This window comes from Saccostrea echinata, unplaced genomic scaffold, assembly GCF_033153115.1.
Source record: "Saccostrea echinata isolate AGI-Se365-2 ecotype Australia unplaced genomic scaffold, CSIRO_AGI_Sech_v1 ptg000014l, whole genome shotgun sequence".
NCBI lineage: Eukaryota > Metazoa > Mollusca > Bivalvia > Ostreida > Ostreidae > Saccostrea > Saccostrea echinata.
Genome location: NW_026889763.1, coordinates 9725031 through 9745962, shown reverse-complemented (window position 1 = coordinate 9745962; position 20932 = coordinate 9725031). Strand labels below are relative to the sequence as shown.

The following is a 20932-nucleotide window of genomic DNA, read 5'->3' as shown; positions in this document are numbered from 1 at the left end:
AATTTTCTTCTCCATAACTGCAAGACATGTTAGTCATATTGATACTGCAGCATTCCCATGGTATGTGGATTTAAAGACCCCTTAGAGTTAGAGTCGGGCCATATGTGTAATATGGATGCCACAATTTTTCAAGGGAATATAAAAATCTTGTGAAGAACAGCAGGACTTTGAACATCAGGTGAGCGTTGTGACCCATGGGCCTCTTGTTTCATTTAAAGGATATCAAACACTGCCTGTTTTCCCTTTCATTTTGTGAAAAAGATGCTAGTTTGATAGACAAGTCTGTAATGAGAACTACAAACATGTGGTTAAACATCTTTCATAAACATAAAATATATATGAAGATAATGAACAATAATTATTAGCTCATTTGTTTACTAGTATTCAATTTCATTTTCATATTGATAAATTAAGCATTCAGGTCACATTTTTGAAATTTTTTTTTCTAATTTTGAGAAAATCGACTGTTATTTCAATGGGAAGTGACGTTAATTAAACAGCCTTCACAGACTGGAGTATTGTAGGAATTGTATTTGTTAAATTTTTACGTCTTTGACGTTTCCCAGTGTTTTCTGGTTTAGAAAGATTTAATTTGAGGTAGACGGAACAGAATCATTTTTCCGGAAATGAGATTATGAAAATTGTACACTAGATTTTTTTTGGTTGATAAAATAATCTGCCCGTTACTGAATATTGTATTATGCAAGAGAAGGTAAAATTTTAGTTATAAAAAAGTTAGGAAAAAAGTATCATGGCTTCGCTTTTTCAGATATGATACATGGATTCTTTGATTCTTTGTTATTCATTAAGCAATAATAAAAGAATTCAATGTAACACAGAATATTGTGACTTTATTTTTAGATATCATTCTCCTAATTTTGTTAAGAAGCCAAAACAGAAAATCATTGTAGTCAATATGTATTTGTCGTTTAACGATTTTGAATTCTAAAACATCTCAGCATTGTTTATTAATTTGAAAATGCTTAAACAATTTTTTTGTAGGATGTGAAGCTTGCATGTAAAATTTATGCCGTTTGACGTGTTTTGTATAAAAGTCTCGGGAATAATTGATGTGGTATGTTTTGCAAAATACTAGTAAACACTAATCAAATACAACTTATAAATTTTTCAGAATGTTCAATAAGGTCATTCCATGTTTTTACTATGTTTAGCGTCCGTTGATGGATTGGTTATGAGGTAATGAAAAAAAAAACAAATAAAAACGCACACCAAAAAAATTACACACGCAAATATTTGAAAGGCTATTTACTCTATTGTGATCAGCATCTCAATTTTACATCCATATTAAAGTTTTAAATCAAAGATTTGGATTTCAATATTCTAGTTTTTTTATTCTTTAATTTTGTTACAATATAAAGAATATTCTTAAATGATGAGACATTTTAGAATTATTCTGAAATTGTTGTGTTTTTCCTGTTTTGTGATTTTTTTTTGGGGGGGGGGTTAGAAAGGTATATCTTTGATCTTAGAGTGGACGCAAAACATTAGAAAACCTTGGAATGGCCTAATGAGATTTATTCCCTTACTACTATGGACAAACAGAATGCATGGTATAGTAAGAAAGAACAGGAGCATTAATTTCCAAAGTACACAAAACATTGATTTTTAACAATGCTAGATAATATATAGTATACACGTGTATTTATTGTGTATCTCAAAGCTTTTTAAGTAGAATACTGCATTTAGGGAAAATCATTAGTGAATTTCTGCCATTGTTAAGAAAATGATGTTTCATTTCTAACATTGTACAATAGGAAGAATTGAAGCTTATAACACAAGTCATACACATTTATTTACTCCAGATTTCTCTGTCAGTTAAAATAATTTTAAAAAAAATCATTGGATTTTCCATTTTTTAAAACATTTTTAAAATGATAGAGGGGGACATATACAAACACGCAGAAAGAGAGAGAAATACACACATAGAGAGAGAGGGGGATAGAATTATGAAAATAAATCCTTCCAGGGCCTCCAGCTTTCATCAAAAGATTCTCTTTCATTATTACAGGTATTTATAATAAATTTATTTTTGTGAATCGTTCATTTTCTTAGGAAAGGATATCAACATATCAGGAAATCATTATTGATAGTACATCTGTTAAAATATGTGCAATATTTTATTTGAAGAGCAATATTTTTACCTCGTCAGTTATTTTTTTACCAGAACCTGGTAAAAGCCGTTTTTAAAATTTATTGTAGCGATACATGTAATTTTGTCAAAGTAATAATCTTCGAAATGCTAAAAAAAGCCTGAACATGTTTACATTCCCGTTCATATATTGTTACGAATTTTGTGCAACAAGGAATTTGTTGCAAGTATTTTATGATTTATTCTAAATTGGAACCATTCAAGTTTTGTGGATTTTTTTGTTGCAATTTTGAAAGGAAGAGAAAATTTTAATATTCTCTCCCATTTCAGCATTACTCAAATCAAACACTCTTTTCCAAGTATTTTTGCCAAGAGTGGGGATGGGTATCGGCAAAATTTTCTTGTCGCGATATATCATGATAGTTTTCAAAAAAAAAAATAATAATAAAAAATAATTAAAAAATCACGGTAATATCATGATATTTTGTATACAATTTCTATTATAATTCAAGCAAATCTCTGTAATTTTTTACAAGTATAATTCTGTAAAATCATTACATAATTTTTTTTTTCATTTTATTTGTTTAATGTGAAATATATGGAGATAACGAACAGTATTCAAGCTCAAAAGTCCATTATACAATACAAAATAGGAGCAGAGCAAACACGGACCTCCAAACATCAGAGGTGGGATCAGGTGCCATGGAGGAGTGAGCATCCCCTGCCGACCGGTCACACCCGCCGTGTGCTCCTTCTCATGATCGGGAAATAACGGAAAAATCCGTCGACAATTCAGTGTGTAAATAATGGTCTAACAATTAGTATGAAAAACGTCAGTCAGCATTTGACTCAATGATAAATTGTATTTGTTGACAAGGTCATTGTATCGACCATAGAACTTACGAAATGATGACTTTAAACGAGACAGCTGATATTCTTGTTTCATCAACTTATTTGTCAATAATTTACCTCGTTTTAGAAATTGTACATACGTAGAGCATGCTCTTGCGTATCGAATCAACTGAGAGATATATACCCCGTATGCAGGTGATGAAGGTATATTGCTGCATAAGTAAGGGAAGCTGACGATTGAAAAGTTAAAGTCATCACGTTTATCATAAACCTTGGTTGTTAGATTACCATTAACGTCTTTTTCAAGTAAAATATCCAAATATGAAACAGATGTGTCAGACTCTGTGGTATCTTTTATCTCAAGTTCACCAGGATATATCGTATCGACATAAGAATGAAAATAGCCATTGTTAATTGACAATACGTCGTCGATATATCTAAATGTCGAGTTGAAGGCCACAGCAAGTGTTTTCTTCTTTTCACGTACAAGATTTTGGACAAATTCTGCTTCATATGAATACAAAAAAAGGTCTGCTAATAACGGGGCGATTGGTACCCATGGGAATTCCAATAGATTGTTGGAAGACCTGGTCTCCAAAAACCACATAGATATTGTCAATCAGAAACTCAAGCATCTCTTCAATGTCAACTACAGAGTACTTGTGTGTACAATCAGAATGTGTGTATTAAACAATAAAAAGGGACACAGAACTAAGTAAACTGACTAGCAAAATTTAAGTAATATGAATAAAAAGGAAAAAAAAATGTTTGTACTGTAAACTATAGTACATTGAGTCCAACAATGAATCAATAAAGTCAGTAGCACAACATTTTGAAATTCAATACACTGAATACATGCGGACTATTTCACGCTTTTCTTTCAGAAATTAATGTGTTAACATGTTTTTAGACGAGCTCTTTGAACACTGAAAATGTCCCTTGCAGTGGAAATTACCATTTCTGAGGACACACTACCTGCTGGTATATACAAGTAGGCCTTTGCAACTTTCGAAACTAAGGGAAATTTATATTCATTATTTTTCCACCACAATATAGAATTTTCATTCAGAGAAATTGGCTTTATTTACCTGCTGTTCAGCTATTAAGACTGGAGATTTTGGTGGTTCGCTATTTGTAATACATATATCACACAAAAAAACTATTGAGCACAGATTCCACAGAATCACCTTGCTGACTAGAACTTGAAGTACCCACGAATTCGACTTTCTTTTTCACAGGTCTGACAGCTGGTGACTCAGATTCAAGTGAAGGTAGTGATGGCAGGAATGGCTCATTGATGTTTACATCATCTCTGTTTTCTTTCTCTATTTTCACTCTTACTAAATTTTGTACTCTTCATACTTTGTGACTAAATCAGAATAAACAGCTGATTTTTCACTATTTGATAAAAAAGGAGGCTGTTCAAATCTTGAATTGGATCAAGTGCTGAAACCATACGGAGGGTAGGTTCAATATGTGTGTATCTCTCTATTAAGTCATTGTTCATGGTACTTTTCATGCTGCGGATTGTCGGGCTATCATCAGCTTGGTCACTGGGCTTAGCAAGATGTTTAGGTTGAAGCGGCAGGATGATTGATAAAGTGATATGTCCTTGAATGGTTTCAACAATAGGACAGCCTCCTCTGCCAAAGTAAAATCATCATCACGAAATGACTTAAATTCAGTTTCCTTATGTTTTCCAAGTTATTTTGATTTAAGCGTGGTAATATTGGAACCTTGTATTTCACGGAACCCAACGGTCATGTCGGAAGCACAGTCCCATCGTGTACGCACATCTTGGATTACTGAGAAATTTATGTTGAGGTTATGACAGAAACTCGACATTATTTTTTAATACAGCTGTAGCAATATTGCTTCTGTGGAAAAAAGCAACAATTATCCTGATTTTATCAAGAATGTTCTCCAGTCTTCTCATTCCAAGACATTTCTAACTTGAAAGATTTAATGTGTGGGTATAGTTATTCACGTGAAAATATCAAGCAGATAACCAGCCTTCATCATGTTTGCTGCATTGTCTGAAATCACAGCTGTAAATCCATGAGATGTTGGTAATCCCCATTCATTGGCAGCATTCCTCAAAACTTCTGCAACATTCTCTCATATAAGTACAGATAAAATTTGACTATAATAATATTTTGTTGCCATAAATTAATAAAATATTATAGGACTATGATTTGAATTTTTAAATAAAGATTTAAGATAAAAAAATATTTCTAAAATTTAATTCAAATATGGAGATAACGATCGGGAAACGGAAACATCCGTAGACAATTAAAAATAATAAATAAATTTCAGTCTTAACTTGCAATCAAATTAGAATTTTTGAAAATGAAATCATAAAATCAATTTACATAATTTCATGATTACCTGTGTGAGATTTTGGCATTGATAATGTTTGCAAAACATAATTACATAGATTCCAGTTCTTGTCTATGCAGGTTAATGTGATGGTTATATAAGATTCTGTTGCATGTGAGCTCCAAGCAACCATCAGCTGTCAGTGCAACCTGATAAATTTAAAAGTAAACTATAAAATTAACATGTTGACCTTAATCAGGATTTCTAGTTATAGTTTCTTCACAATGTTTTAACTTCAAGACTATAATAATTAATAGTAACTGTTACTGTTCATAGTAATCAAAAGAAAGCTTATCTGTCCAGCTTCACGTAGATTAAATAGTACTTCAACTTTTACTTCCGAGTACATCTTGGGAATAACAACTTCGCTAAAAGATTTTTTTCGTGAGGGGAACTTGGAATCTGCAATCTAAACAGGTTTTGTTTTTTGCATTTGGCTATCTTTTTTACACTATCCAAACTACTTGTGTTTTATTACAAATTTTATGCAGATCTGACATGTCTGAAATTTGAATGTAGAAAGACTAGTTTGAAGTATTTTTTTTACTTCCATCTAGTATTAGAGAGAAGTATGGAGCAAAAAAGGAGATAAGGGATCTGTTTGACGACAACCTCGATACATTATTATGGCAGACTTCCTCCTTGATCTACAGCTGCTATAAAATTTGTGTAAAACATTTCAACCGATTTGCTAATGGAATTACTAAAATTTAACCATTTTGAGAGACTTTTGTATAAAAGACCAAGACACTGAATCAAAAGATTTTTTTTCAAAATCAAACAGGAGTAAGAGTCCCGGTATGTTTGTATGTTCTTTCTCTGTAAATTGCATAATTATACATGTATGTCTATTTTCAGAAATATTCCTTCAATTTTCAAAATCAGTATGATTTTGTTGAATAATATTACCATGGTATTTTTTTGGTATATATTAGCAATCGAGCCAGATGCAAATTTGTAAATAATATTAAGTAAAGGATACCGTACAGTAGGTACTGTAGGTCTGTAGTTTTCCAAAAATAGTCTAGGTTTATCACCTTTAAGCATACAAATAACAATACCATGTCTTTGAGTGATGCTTAAATTATTGTTTTCAAAAGCAAAATTAATTGACATTACAACATATTTATATATTTCCAATAATTTTCCAAAATACCTTCAAAAATTCTGTTGTAAATTCATCACACCCTTGATTGATTGTATGTTGTTTTACGTCCCATTCGAGAATTTTCCACTCATATAGAAGTGTTCGCGAAGCTTCTTTTAACGCTATTTTAACTTTTGTTTCCAAGGAAGCTTCCTTTCTATTAAAAATCTTTTTTCTATTGAAAACATAGCTACCAGAGAATACTTGTATATTAATATGACTAAACATAGCCCTGTTGTTTTTGAAAAATATTTTGTTCTATTTTTTTTTAATAAATAATAAAAAATTATTATTATTATTAGTTAAATAATAATAAATAATTATAATGAAATAAAATATTTATTTGTATTTTGTTTCTTCAGTGATGCTTATGCCTATACGTTGGAGATCCGAAATATTTGAATTTAAAAAAAATTGAAGAGTTTAAGAAAGGGCGGCCAAAGTTATACATACCAGTTTTTCCAAGGGCGAAACTTTATGGAATGTTGGAGAAAAGGAATCCCTCTCCCTTCTTGGCGTCATTTTTCAAGCCCTTGATTGTTTTGACCATCCTTATAAAATTTACGATAGAATTTAATAGAACTTACAGAATGAGCTGAAAATTTCAGTTTTTACGGAACAATTGTATCATACCACACGCCTGAATTAACGGGATTTGGATGACAAATATCTATATCAAAAGAGTTTTTCTCATTACACCGAGGTAGAAAAAACGTTATGTTCGAGGTTGCGCAGCCTGGGCATACAATTACTTACAAAACATTAACAATTTATTAAAAAATAAAACTAATGATTTATAGTTTATTCTATAGATAGAAAAGACGCTGCTTAACGATATGTGTTAAAATTCATTGATGTACCTAAAGCGGTTTTAATTGGATGCCGCTAGTCCACGAACTTTTTGATAACCCTTCGTATTTAATCTTTTTATGCCCTATGGGTCTTGAAAAGGTTTTAGATGACACAGAATGTTTTGCCTTTTTCTTATTATCTCCCCTTGGACGGGGATATGAGTTCTAGATTTGGATTCCCTTAAACTAAGGATACTTTGTCTTCTCCTGTACATTTCATTAAATTTTCGATAAAAAGGTAAGGAACAGATGAGCCATCAATCCCATAAATCCAATAAAGTATACGAATCTTGAATAAGCCTCTTGAAACACCAGAGATTGAACCAGGTGCCTAGGAGGAGTAACACACAGGCCGCCAGAACTCTGTATTGATCCGGCAAGCAATAACCCGTGGTCAAAATAATATAAAGACAGTGGCCAAACAAATTGTTGGAAATTGTGTCAGTCAAAATACGACCCAAAAATAGGTTCTTTTTGCTTACAAGAACATTTTAACCACCAAAGAATTTGCTAAATGCTGACTTTGAGCAAGATGGGTGAAAACCTGTAATATCAACTTATATGTCAGTAGCCTGTCTCTCTTTAAAGAAATGATGGCACTCGGAATATACTCTTTAATATGGAATCAATTGGGAGACATAAACAACATATGCAGGTGATAATGGACTACGTGTATTACATTAAGAGGAAACGTTGACAATGGAAAAGCTGCTGTCATCCCGTTTGTCATAGTTTAGTTGTTGCCCATTAACGTCTATTGTCAGTAAAATATTCGAGTACATGTATGAAGCAGATATAGCAGACTCATTAATGACATATGAGATGAAAATAATTATTGTTAATTGATAGAACGTTGTCAATCTATCGAAATGTTGCACTGAAAAACAAAGAAGAGTTTTCTAGAGAAGAGTTTTCTTTTTCTCATGTAGAAGTTTTTGAATTGAATTCTGCATCATAAGAATACCAAAAATAAGTCGGCTAATAGAGGAGCACAATTAGTGCTCATGAAATATTGACAGATTGTAGGAGGACCTGGTCTACAAAGACCTCCAAAATACATGTATTGTCAATGAGGAATGAGTTGAATTTCCGATCCTTCTTCAATAAAAAGATTTGAAAGTAAGAATTTTCATAAAGACATTCCCCCCCCCTTCCCTTTTCTCTCTATAGACTCCCCTCCCCGTTCTATCGAAAATATAATAAATGCAATTTACTTATTGTCACAAACTACTTAATTCCGATTCTTAAAGCACATACTGTCGCAGATTCGTCGGTATCGGTATATTAGATCGCTTGGAACATGCACTTATGTTCGACAATTTGTTTGATATATTGTTGCTTGTGACAATATTTGCAGGATAAGACAACAGAGGGCGGTAACATATTATGTTTGATTTTACAAAATTACTATATACAGAAAGGAAAAACAAAACCAACGACAGTCCGAATTCATTTAGGGACAAACAGAAAAACACTCCGTTTCTTATAGCAGCCAATAAAATAACAACTGGAATCATGCTTGGATCATTGTTCTTTTAAAAAAAATGTAATCTTATTCATTCATGGGTTTTTATAACTCGAATCAATGTACTTAAAGTCGTCCACTAAAACGAGGTAAAATTCACACATTCAATCCAGTCTTGATGTCTTTTCGAAGCTGGAAAAGGCAAACGATTCAGCCTACACAAATCCCATCTTTCTCTGTTGATATTTGCAAATAAAACATCCCATCTCTCCGACTTAAAAATTATGATGGTTTGTTATTTACACTGTCAGGTCCGAGCCGAGAACAGACGACATTTTGGGAAACCCCATGCAAGTTGGAAGGCGAAAAGTGATTAGTCAACAATGTTCTAGAAAAACATTGTTTACCAATCACCTCGCGCATTTAATTTAAATCTTGGATGCAGTGTTGAAGGAATTTAGTGGGCGACTTAAACGACATCAACTTGCATGACAGGATGTTGGGGTTATACAGATCTTAAACGTTTCGTAAATGATCCTGACTATATTCTTAAAGAATGTTGCCGAATGATTCCAGTTGTTATCCCACTGGCTGCAAGGTATTTTATTGAAAATACGGAGTGTTTTTCAGTTTGGCCTCATTTCATTCGAGCTGACATTGGTTCCCTTTTCCTTTTTGAAAATATAGTAATTACGTAAAATCAAACATAGTATGCTACCGGCCCCAGTGGATAAGACGTAAGCCCAGTAAATATATTGTTTCACCAGCAGAGCAGAGCGAAACTTGCATTGTGGATCATTTTGTCCAGCGTCTGTCTGTCAGTGTGTCACACCTTATATCTCGATAACTGTTAGAGATAGGTATTTGACATTCTCTTATGAATTGCGAGGAACAATGACTTTCTTATATAACCAGAGACTGACTCGTGACCTTTGTACTTGAACTTCGATCTACTTTTCAAAATACTTCATAGTATTACATTCTTTAACCTTTGACAGGTAAATATGCGCTACATGTATTTAGCATGTGCACTGCTTGTTATAAAACATTTTGAAAAATATCAAAAATTTACAGTCTTCCTGACCTTGACCTACTTTTCAAAAATTCGAATTTTGACATAGCATTATAGCTTTAATTCTAGGAAACATTATATATATATATATATATATATATATATATATATATATATATATATATATATATATATATATATATATATATATATATATATAAAGCACTAAAAACCAACAACACTGTATATCCTAAGTGTCGAATCTACTAAGTAGATACAAGGTCACGGATGGAAATTTATATAAAGCACTAAAAATGACCAACGACACGAACAATAATAATTGTCAAATTTTCGGGACAACCTGTCCCTTCCTCAGGATAAAGAAAAAAGTTAAGAAGTCATAAAAACAAAGGAAATAGAGAAGCAAAAACAACTAGCACTACTACTAAACTACCAAACACTAAATATTTACAATGTTACATGTTTAATTTGGAGTTTATAAACAGTTGTGAACAAAGAAATCCGGAGCGCTATGAATTGCGTCCGGTCTATCGGGTGTAGTCTGGTGAAGTGTGGTTTACATAATTGAACGAATTAATTATCGCTAATTCAATTACAGATTTTTCTCGGGGACGGGTGAGATTCACTCCGGAAATCGCAAAGCGCATGCGCCGAATTTTCACTCTAAAATAGTATATTCCGGAGTAACTCAACTATTTCCGATATATAAAACTTTTTTTCGTAACAATTATGCTGAAATAACTCAAAAAAGTATTTTATTATTTAAAATAATGCATACTCCTAACTGAGTCAACTCTACATTTTAAGAGGACGATAGTTTAATTCGGGGGGGGGGGGGGGGGGGTAGCGTAGCGGGGTGTTTAGATTATTTATTTATTTTCAAACTAGAAGATTGTTTATTTCCAAGATATTTAGGGACGAATTATTTATGTTTAACAGTTAAAGAAGCAAATAATAAGAAGAAAAGGAAAAAAACAGCCTTACTCCACAACTCTATTTGGGGGAGGGGTACCAACAGGCAATAAAAAAAAATAATTATATATATGAAAAAAAATATTAGATAGATAATTAAAAAAAACAGACTTACTCCACAACTCTCTTTTGTGGGGTGTGTGTAGTTTGGTAGTGGTGGTTGTCGGGGGGGGGGGGGGGTTACCAACAGGCAATGAAAAAAAATTCTTGCCAGCTGGGGAAAAATTATCTATTTCCAACATTACCATATGTTTCAAAAAACTAGCAGCCCCCCCCCCCCCCAATATATGGTCGTCCTCTAAACAATCTGAATTTGCAAATACATTTTATTTAGTACCTCACAAATAAATATTGTAGGTTGTCATCTTTTCATTTTGAACAAACAAATTTATACTTTGCAAGCATCATGGTAAATGTATTTTATTTTTGCCATGGGTAGGTGTATTTGTTTGCATGTGTTTATGCATGTTTGTTTTGTAAAAATGAAAAGTACTGTAAATAAATGTACAAGAATACAGATAAAAACTGTGTAACACTATTTTAATACTAACTTTTATATTACGTGTACTACAGAATTATAATAAAAACTCATGTTTGAAAAATTTACAAGAAGAAGTCCCAGGCTTTCACATATTTTAATCTTTATGTGAATTGTTCAAATATTAAACAGCAAACATTGAGCCAAACATTTGTATAAGCAGTATATCAATTTACCTTGATAAAAATAACTCAGAATAATCATAATTTAATTTCATAATATTTTTATTATGACAACATACATGTACATGCTGAATAAAAAGACATATGAAATCAAACTTTAAAATGTTTTATTCTTAAAATAAAGGTGCTAATTGTACTAGTGATATTCTTTACACTCATACAAATATGCACATGTATTTAGTTTATCCTGCATTTGTTTATAAAAGTGTCTGCCTATTATATCAGTTTATTCAATAAGATTTTCAAATTATAGACAATAAATGTTAACTAAACAAAGTTTTTTGAATGATCTATGTACAGGCATGGGCATGTCATAACACATGAGATATAAATATTTGACTTACCCAGATATAATCAGCTTACATTCTTATTTGCTTTAATAGGAAAAATGGGTAAAAAATGTTCTCAGATATTGGATGAGGTAAAAAAAAAAATGAATCAGAATCTTTTGAAAGATATTGATAATAATTATGTAAATTAATAATTAAATAATTTTGTAAATTTATGTACATATTGATAATAATTATGTAAATTAATAATTAAATAATTTTGTAAATTTATGTACATGTTGTTTTTTTAATTCACATCTTATGAAGCAGGTTAAACTACATTATAAGGTAACTTTCAAGAGTACTAGCTGTCTGGGCTTCATCATTTAAAATAGTTAAAAAACGTTTTTTCTTTCTTTTTTTTCAATAAAGAACCTTTATGCATGCACCAAAAGTGCTAAAATAACAAACCAAAATAAAAAGGGACGCCCATGGGCCATAACTCTCACAAAGTCATATTAGCCCTGTTCTTCTGAAGAACTTTAAAAAAAAAAAATTCCTCGTTATTCCCATAAAAAAATTTTGACCCAATATGGTGACCCTACCTTCGCCCCGAGGGATTATAATTAAACTAAATTTAAATTCACTCAAAATGGAAGGACTTCATTATCAAACTACATTGTACATACTGGATATGTACATTATCAATATACATGTAACTAAATTGACCTTATTGTAGAAAAGAATGTTTTAAAAATGTTATTTCATTTCATACACTATTTTAGCCTCAACCTTATCCAAGGATCCATAATTTGACAAAAAACAAAAAGCCAAAGGACCTTAGTGGTCACCCAAGTTTTTCATTATCGTTGTTGAATAATCAAAGGGGACTAACTTCTCTCAAAGTTGAGTGAAAATACCCTACATAATCAATTGTGCATTTCCAAGGCAGCAGAAACCCTGACCCTGTGGTTATGAATTTTACATATGTGGTAACAACACCCTTGCTCATTACAACTTTTCAATTGATTTGCCTGGCAAATGCCTACAGAAGAGAGAATAAGATTTTCAAAAATTTAATGCATTTTCAATATACGATGAGGACAGCCATGCCTCAAGACCACCCTTCTCCCCGAATTTTTGCTTTTTCATGATTATCACTGCTTCCAAGAAGGTATAGTCCTCTAAATGAAGAAACTGAATTTCCTTTACTCAAGGATGCCTTGTGCAAAGTTTGGTTGAAAATTGATGTTCTGGAAAACAGTTCAAATATGTGAAAAGATATAAAGAAATACATTGACAACAAAGGACAGATTTCAATCAGAAAGGCTGACACTTCACCCTTTGGTTCAGGTGAGCTAAAACAAATGAATGCTAAAAATTACTGGTACTTCAAACATGCTTTTAAAATGTAAACATTAACTAATTAAGTTCTCTCTTGTAAATGTCAGGATAAGGAAATCTGATAAAGATTGGCAATAATCTGAGGGTATGAAAGGAACTCCTCATCACCCAACAAAACACATGATCCTGAGATGAATTCCTGCACTGCCAGCTTAACCAAATGAGCGATGGCCTAAGGCAAAAGTCTGTCTACCATTGCCAACCTGCTACTGGACTTAATGCACAAGTTATAGGTCCATTTCTGAGTGCTTCTAGGGTTGCACACATGAAAAGAAAAAGAAAAGATATTAACTACAAGAAATGCTAATCACAAATTATGCATTCAATATATTCTAACTTTGTAAGTTGTATATTTTGCTTTCCTAATCAACAAGATGTTCAATAAATTAAGATTTCTTCTGCTTGAAGCCTTTTCTTACTTTATAACCTAATTTAAGATTAAATTCAAAGATTAAAATAATAATTTCACAAAGCACTTCATTTATTCGAATTAGAGTCTCGGTGAAGATTGTTATTTGAATTTATATAAGTGACTCCTTTAGCATGTGTAGTGAATATCAAGACTGAAGTTTTACCATCTTTTGTCTTCAATTTGATCCTCCTCCCAAATCATTGATAGTGGCACTCTCACCCTCTGCTGGAATCCAAGCTGACCATTTACCCTGCAAATTAAAACACACACAATTCTGAGCTTACTTTGACCTCAATATCAAAAAGAATCTTTTGTAAGTCATAGGTAACTATTTAAATTTCACATTAAAGCTGGTTTAAGAAGGCTCTTAGGGATATCATTTAGAAATTCAGGTATTATATATGTATATATAGTTATATACATATATATATTTACAATTGCAAATGTTTTCCTTTATATAATACTATTTGAAGAAGACGTACTGTAAAAGTATTATATTTAGCATGTATGATATTTAGCGGAAATTGATTTTTGAACAATTTAGCACAGATTTGAATTAGCACATTTTTAATGTTCTTATTTATGTGTAATATGTTTACAGTACTTAATTCTGTATACAAATAGGTTTGTCAATTATGACCATAAATTCATTGTCATAAAGGATTGACATAATTTTACAGTGATGTCATAAGCAGTCAACTTGTTCACACATTCAATTTATACCATTGAAGTTTGAAAAAATAAATCATTTCATGGATTTAAAACTTAAGTGTGCAAACAATTGTTATAAATCGGTCCAGCATGTAAAAATAAGTAATAAGGTATCATTTTAAAATTTATATCATGATGTAAATTTGGGTTGGTATATGATCAAATCTACCATAAGGGATTTGATCCATATTTTACATTATGATAAAAAATTCAAAACAATACCTTATTTCTAAAGTGTAACAGATAGACTGACAGACAGATGGATAAACCCAAATTAATATCCAATGCTTTCAATAAAATCATGGGCCAATTAGCTGATTTTAATGGCCTTTTCAAAGGTATTGCTGGCAAAAAAGAACCATATATTAGATCTTATTGAATCTCATTACAAATTATGTTCATAAAAAAGACTTATAATATCATGATGATACTTTTTTTCAAACATGATCATCAAATTACCTCCAAGTGCAATAATTTCATTCAATAGTATACAGTTATGGAATGGGTATGAGGGAAATAGCAAATTTATGGTTCCCCGAGGGAGGAAACTATTTTTCACAGTGACTTTTTCGTCTGTGAAGTTTGGGGAAATTAGCCTGGTAGGATAGCTACTCGCTTTTTCTACTGTAATGCTAAATTGGCAAAGAGAAACAATTCCGATTAAAGTTGAACGATGTTTATTGTAAAGTCAGCAGATAGAAAGTGAATTTTATAAAAGTTGTTACACAAAAAAAATAATAATAAACAGTACAAGTAATTATCGAATAAACAATGTCAGATAAGTAAATAACTTTTGAAACAACCTGTAGCGAAACCCGCTAAGAGAAGGTACGATTACTAAAACAACAAATAAAGATCGATCGGTTACGTGAAATCAGTCATGCATAGCGCTTACCAAAGTTTTTATAGTTACAAAAGTTAAAAACCAAAAGTAGACAATAAAATCAGAAAACTTACAAACATTTGACTCCAAAGACAATGTTTACAAAACTTCGGGAAAATTTAGTTACCTTCTCTGACTAGAGAGTTCCGAACAGGGGACATAATTCATAAGCGGTAAAATTAAATTGCCAAAAATTTATAAAAATAGAAAAATTCCAAAAACGCTATTTCGTGAACAATTCAACATAGAAATGATTGCTAATAATGTAATTATATAATTCTAAACATTACTTGAACATTAGATGAAACAAGCAATTTGAAATTAATAAAACATTTCAGATATTTAAAAAAATGAAGTGTAAGTCAAATGAATAACATAATTTATCCTAATTCCGTATCAAAAATACTTTATGGGAAATCATTACAATATTAATTAAAAATAACTATAATGAAATTAAATCTAATCTTTAACTTTCAAATAAAATAACACAAGCTTACCTAAATTGGCAAAGAGAAACAATTCCGATTAAAGTTGAACGATGTTTATTGTAACGTCAGCAGATAGAAAGTGAATTTGCTAAATTCACAATCTATCCGGACTCTACATCGGAATTGAACTCTTGACCAATCAGGAAGCTTGTTACAAAAATTACTACAGGTAAGTCGGCAATTTCTTTTGATAAGCTTGACACCGATTACTTACATTATCAAAGAGCCGAAAGGTGATGAAGTCAATTAGCTAAATTTCCGTTTTGAGTTTTTTTAACAATAGGAAGATTAGGTGAAGCCGAAACAAAATAAACAAGATTCTAAATCGTACAATTAATTTAATACCTGTGACATAGCAGTGTGTCAAGCCAATCTCGCAAAGAATTTGCCAACAAAAAGGCCGAAATAAAAAAGAATTTTACAGTTTATTTAGTAGATAAAATAATTGTTTCACAATCTGTCATGAGTAAATTGATTTCCGAAAGGTGACAGATTGCTCAAATTCCGCATTTAATGGATTCAAGAAAGCGTATATTTTTTTGTGATACAGAAAAATAAAAATTGAAATTATTTTAAGAAAACTTGATGAAATTAAACAAAATTGAAATTAAGAAAAAGGAAATTAATTTCATAAAAATTTAAGCAAATTTAAAATGTCAAATTGTAATGAATTAAAATTCATATAATATAACCTGTTACATTAAAGTTTTAGAATTCATAGAATTTAAAACTAACTATAACAATCTCCCCCCTTGCCTGAAAAAGCTTTGTCCTCAAAGCTAATTTTTTTTTTTAAATATTTTTTTTTTTTTACACTAAATCTATATTGGCAGTTTTAACAATATACATGTGATGTAATTGAAAAACATGAAATTGAAAAGAACAAAAGCAGAACAAAATAAAGACATGTGATATCAAAAATCAATAGATACAAATATTTACAAATGGAGAACCTTTCTTTGAAGACATTTGCTAAATATAAGAGATATTTAACTAAAAACATAAATGCATACAATACAAAGTTTTGATATTTACAACAATCATTAAAAAAAATGAGGCATAATATATACAAGCTTAAATGGATAGCTTTCAATTTCATTATCTTTTATAAACATTGAACACTTTCAAGATAATCATATTCATAGATGAATTTACAACACCACCAAAACTAACATGTAATGCACAAAAACATCTTGACAGTACCAAGTAAAAATGCACACATGTAAAACTGACATGAAATATGACAATGTAAAGAAAGATTATAGATTGTTATAGTTAGTTTTAAATTCTATGAATTCTAAAACTTTAATGTAACATATTTCCCGAGGCGGCGAAGCCTCAAATAATTAATAAATTTATAATCCAGCCTTGTATTTTCCCCAATTTTGAGATAATGGGTTGAAATATTTTTTTCTTTAAATATACTTTCTTTCTTTATTGAATAACTTTAAGCCATACGACCCATCTGCATAAGCAAAATAAACGTATGTAATTGTGAACGCATGGCGAGTGTCTGCATGGGGTGGAACCCCTAGTGTTCATCTGTCCAATCTAGGATGAACTGAATTAAAATATTAGTTTGCTTTGAATTATGAGAGTAAACTATACTTTATAAGTTGTGATTTTGATATCTTATGTCAAAGGAGAGTCATTCCCTCCATTATAACTTTTGCAGAGTATGCAAAACTCCAGCTCAGTATGAGGACCTGGAGAAAAATGCATATTTCATTAATATGACAATTTTTAGTGAACTAGTCTTGGAGCAATAGGTCATCATTCACAGAAAACTGCATGGATTGAAGAGATTCCTGTGTTTTGATTAAAATGTTTGTCAATTGCTATGATTATTTTACCAAAAAGGGATGAAATAAGTTCATTTGTTTATTAGTGGAAATTTGAAAGGTGAAAAATTTATATTGTACTTTGTACTTGCCTACTTATCTTAACATGAACTTGCCAACATTGAACCTAGTAAAGGGGTCCACATCTATGGTAACATACATGTATGTTACGTTTTCCAAAAAAGAAAAAAGAAATAAAATTAAGAAAAAAATAAAATAAAATTTATCCCTCAGATTGATAACTAATATAACATGTGATATTACTTTAATAGTTCAACAGCTAGTCTCAACATTGAATTATTTATAAATAAAATAAAAACAGAGAGATAAAAAAAATTATTCATTGCATTATAAATGTAAAATATTCTTTTGCCAGATTTTTCACCAAGGATTCTTTCCTAACCTTTTCTTCTTCCCCTTCACACCATCCTAGCTTTTTACAAGCCCATAGGTTGGGGTTGTGTGTGTGTAGGCCTGGGAGGGGGGGTCATCCTTCACTCTTCTTTCACTCTTTTGGAGAAAGTTATATATATTTTACTATGTAAATTTTCATTAAAGATAATCCCCCCCCCCACGCTATACATATGTAACCTCCCCCCCCCCCGGCCACACACACACAATAATTTAATACCTATACTGTTTCCAATAACAAATATATATATTATAACGTAAATTAGAAACGCTTTTACTGAATAAGAAGTAGGAATTGTTCACTTACGATCAGTTTAAGAAGAGCGCACATTGATTGATTGAGCTTTCTTCTATTCATGGACGCCGCCATGTTGACTTGGGTAATTATGATCGGGTCTGAGGTTTAGAATTTTGCGCATGCGCACTTTTAGTTCCGGAGTGAATCTCACCCGTCCCTGAGACACCATTAATTACGGCCAACAGTAAATCGTACATTGTCTTATTCTCTCAAAATAGCGTAACTCTACATGATAAAAAGAAATTAAAGAAAGATAATATGGAAGGACAATTTTGAAATATGAATTTGGATATATTATAAATTTGGAAATCGGAAAAAAGAAATAAACAAAAATGTATAAACAAAAATGTGAGCTGTAAATATTAGGGTACAGGCTGAAGTCATTCCGCCCTAATGGTATTAACAAACTTAATGACTTCACCAGGATGAACGTGAACTAGACCCAATCCCGGATTGTAACAAACAAGTTCATTCTCTCTATATAGTGTAAACTTTACCGTTAATTCGTATTAGTAATCCTGGAACAACCTACCCTAATATTTACAGCGAATAGAAATAAATCGGGATCAGTATAGCGATCTGGGTTTGTAGTTCAAGCAAAGTTGTAGCAAATATGAGCAATTTTTAAATTAGAAGATTACATATTTATGTATTTGTGATACTTTTTGGCTCTACTGGTAGGAGGCCAGAAGAGCTTATGCGGTAGTAAGGTGTCCGTCCGTCTGTTTGTCTATAGGTAAATAATTTTTCAAAATTCCTCCTACAGTTTTCAATATAACTTGGCACACAAGAAGACTACACTAAGATACATAAATCGGTGTTTTATTTTTTTTATTTCAAAGAACGGTCTTGTCATGGTCACTTAAAATAAAAATTTCTGTGATATTCTTTCAAAATGCTATTTCTCCTTTAATTTGATTTGTGAAACTTTCTACACAGGTTGATTTCACTAAAATACATACTTTTATTTATTGGTTTTATTGACATAGCACACTGTGTTGCCGTGGTTACTAAAAATAGGAATTTCTGTGAAATTCTTTCAAAAGGTTACATCTACACTTTTTGTCTGATTGCAATTAAGCTTGCCTCATAAAGATCGAGGATCAATATTCTATTTATTGTTACTGCCGTATTTTCAGTCCAAGTGCTACCTTTCTCGTCCTTTGTTAAACGTACAGACCAGTAGAGCTACAGTCTTGTCAGCGAATTCATTTTAGATTTGAGGATTGGAGGATCATACATTTTCTTGATTGTCACATTTCATGATAAATACTATTCTATCGCTTTCTTTGTATGATCTAAAAATGCTAGTTTGCAAATAAAAATTGAAAACACTCTACGTTCATGTTTTAATGATGAAGCAGGCGACATTTACATTGTAATACAAACAGCCGTTATGTAGAAATTTGAATCGTGTTTTGATTCTAGTGATGCAAGTCGGCCAAATATACCAAACATTTGAAAAGTGGGAAGCTCAGATATTGAATTAAGATCGATACACTGAATCAAGTTCACAGATGTATATAGAGTTATTTTGTTTGGCTATAGCATTACTTTTCGAATTTTTAAAATGATTAAATTTTGTTCTGGCGTAAACATATTAAATATATACATGTAGTCTTCTTATTTTTAATGTTAACTTCATCTATTGGCAGATATTCGATTCCATTTTCTTTCTTTAACCCGATATGCATCAGAATAATCAACATTCAAAACACTGAAATTACATATATTGACGTGCATAATATTATGCTTTTTTGACATTATTGACTCTCAAACAGTTAAATAATTGTCAATGTTGGCATGGATATATGTGCACTCTGAGTGTGAGTACATATTTTCGGTCGGATATTGTTTTATTGTAGTACAGTGTGGGTTCAAGAAAACCAATGAATATAAATTATCTTTACGGCATGGAGATTTCACAAAAATGAAAATACTGCTTGACGAAAATAGGAATGTTACTTTTTAAAATGAAATTTAAAGTAATTTAAATTTTAATGCACAAATTTCATTTAGACGTATCACAAGTGATTGTGAAACTTAGTTGCCAAATGTGACTTGTGATGATTAATTATTATAGTCGAGAAGTATCCTTGGGCGAAAGTTTGTTTAAAATTAAGCTTTTCTCCAACATTCATAACATGAATATACATGTGATTAACTTTTATAAGCTGTCTTTTTTCATTCAGAAATCAAGTCCATGTAAATGTTTCACCAGGTTCCAATACTCGGTATATACGCGCATTTATACATATATATGACAATAGATAAAGCAAAAATAAGTCAGCAGTAGAGTTAACATAGAAAAAATAATAGTCTTTTTTTCATAAATCAACATGAATTAAAGATATGTGCTTTTAGTACTCATGTCATTCCAGCTTCAAAATGCACAAAAATTTTAAGTGTTTGTGTGTGTGCCAAATTTCTAATTCAGAAATTCTTTCCTCTAAACATATAACGTGAAGGTGATAAAATTTATAGAAATTTCGAGTTATTTATTTAACTTTTATTATATTAGACTTACTTCTGTTTAGTTATTTTATTTATTTCATTTTGTCAAACGAATTTAGCAGTACAAATATGGTAATTCTAATATTGCCTTTCAACATGTAGTTTGGAGTTGGCTTGATTTATATTTCATCACATTTAAAGAATTGGTCATAATATCTTTTATAATCATTTT

General features: G+C 31.1%; 1 protein-coding gene and 1 long non-coding RNA gene across 2 annotated transcripts in view; both read right to left on the bottom strand.

The window, feature by feature from the left end:
• The window catches only part of LOC133187205 (coatomer subunit zeta-1-like), a 406408-nt gene that overhangs the window by 85438 nt on the left and 300038 nt on the right, over positions 1–20932 (bottom strand). The window lies entirely within an intron of this gene.
• Positions 13092–18331, bottom strand: LOC133187204 (uncharacterized). Its single transcript, XR_009721143.1, has 3 exons — positions 18256–18331; positions 13778–13864; positions 13092–13453 (listed from the first exon to the last, which is right to left on the bottom strand). It is a non-coding gene; the product is annotated as an uncharacterized LOC133187204 (long non-coding RNA).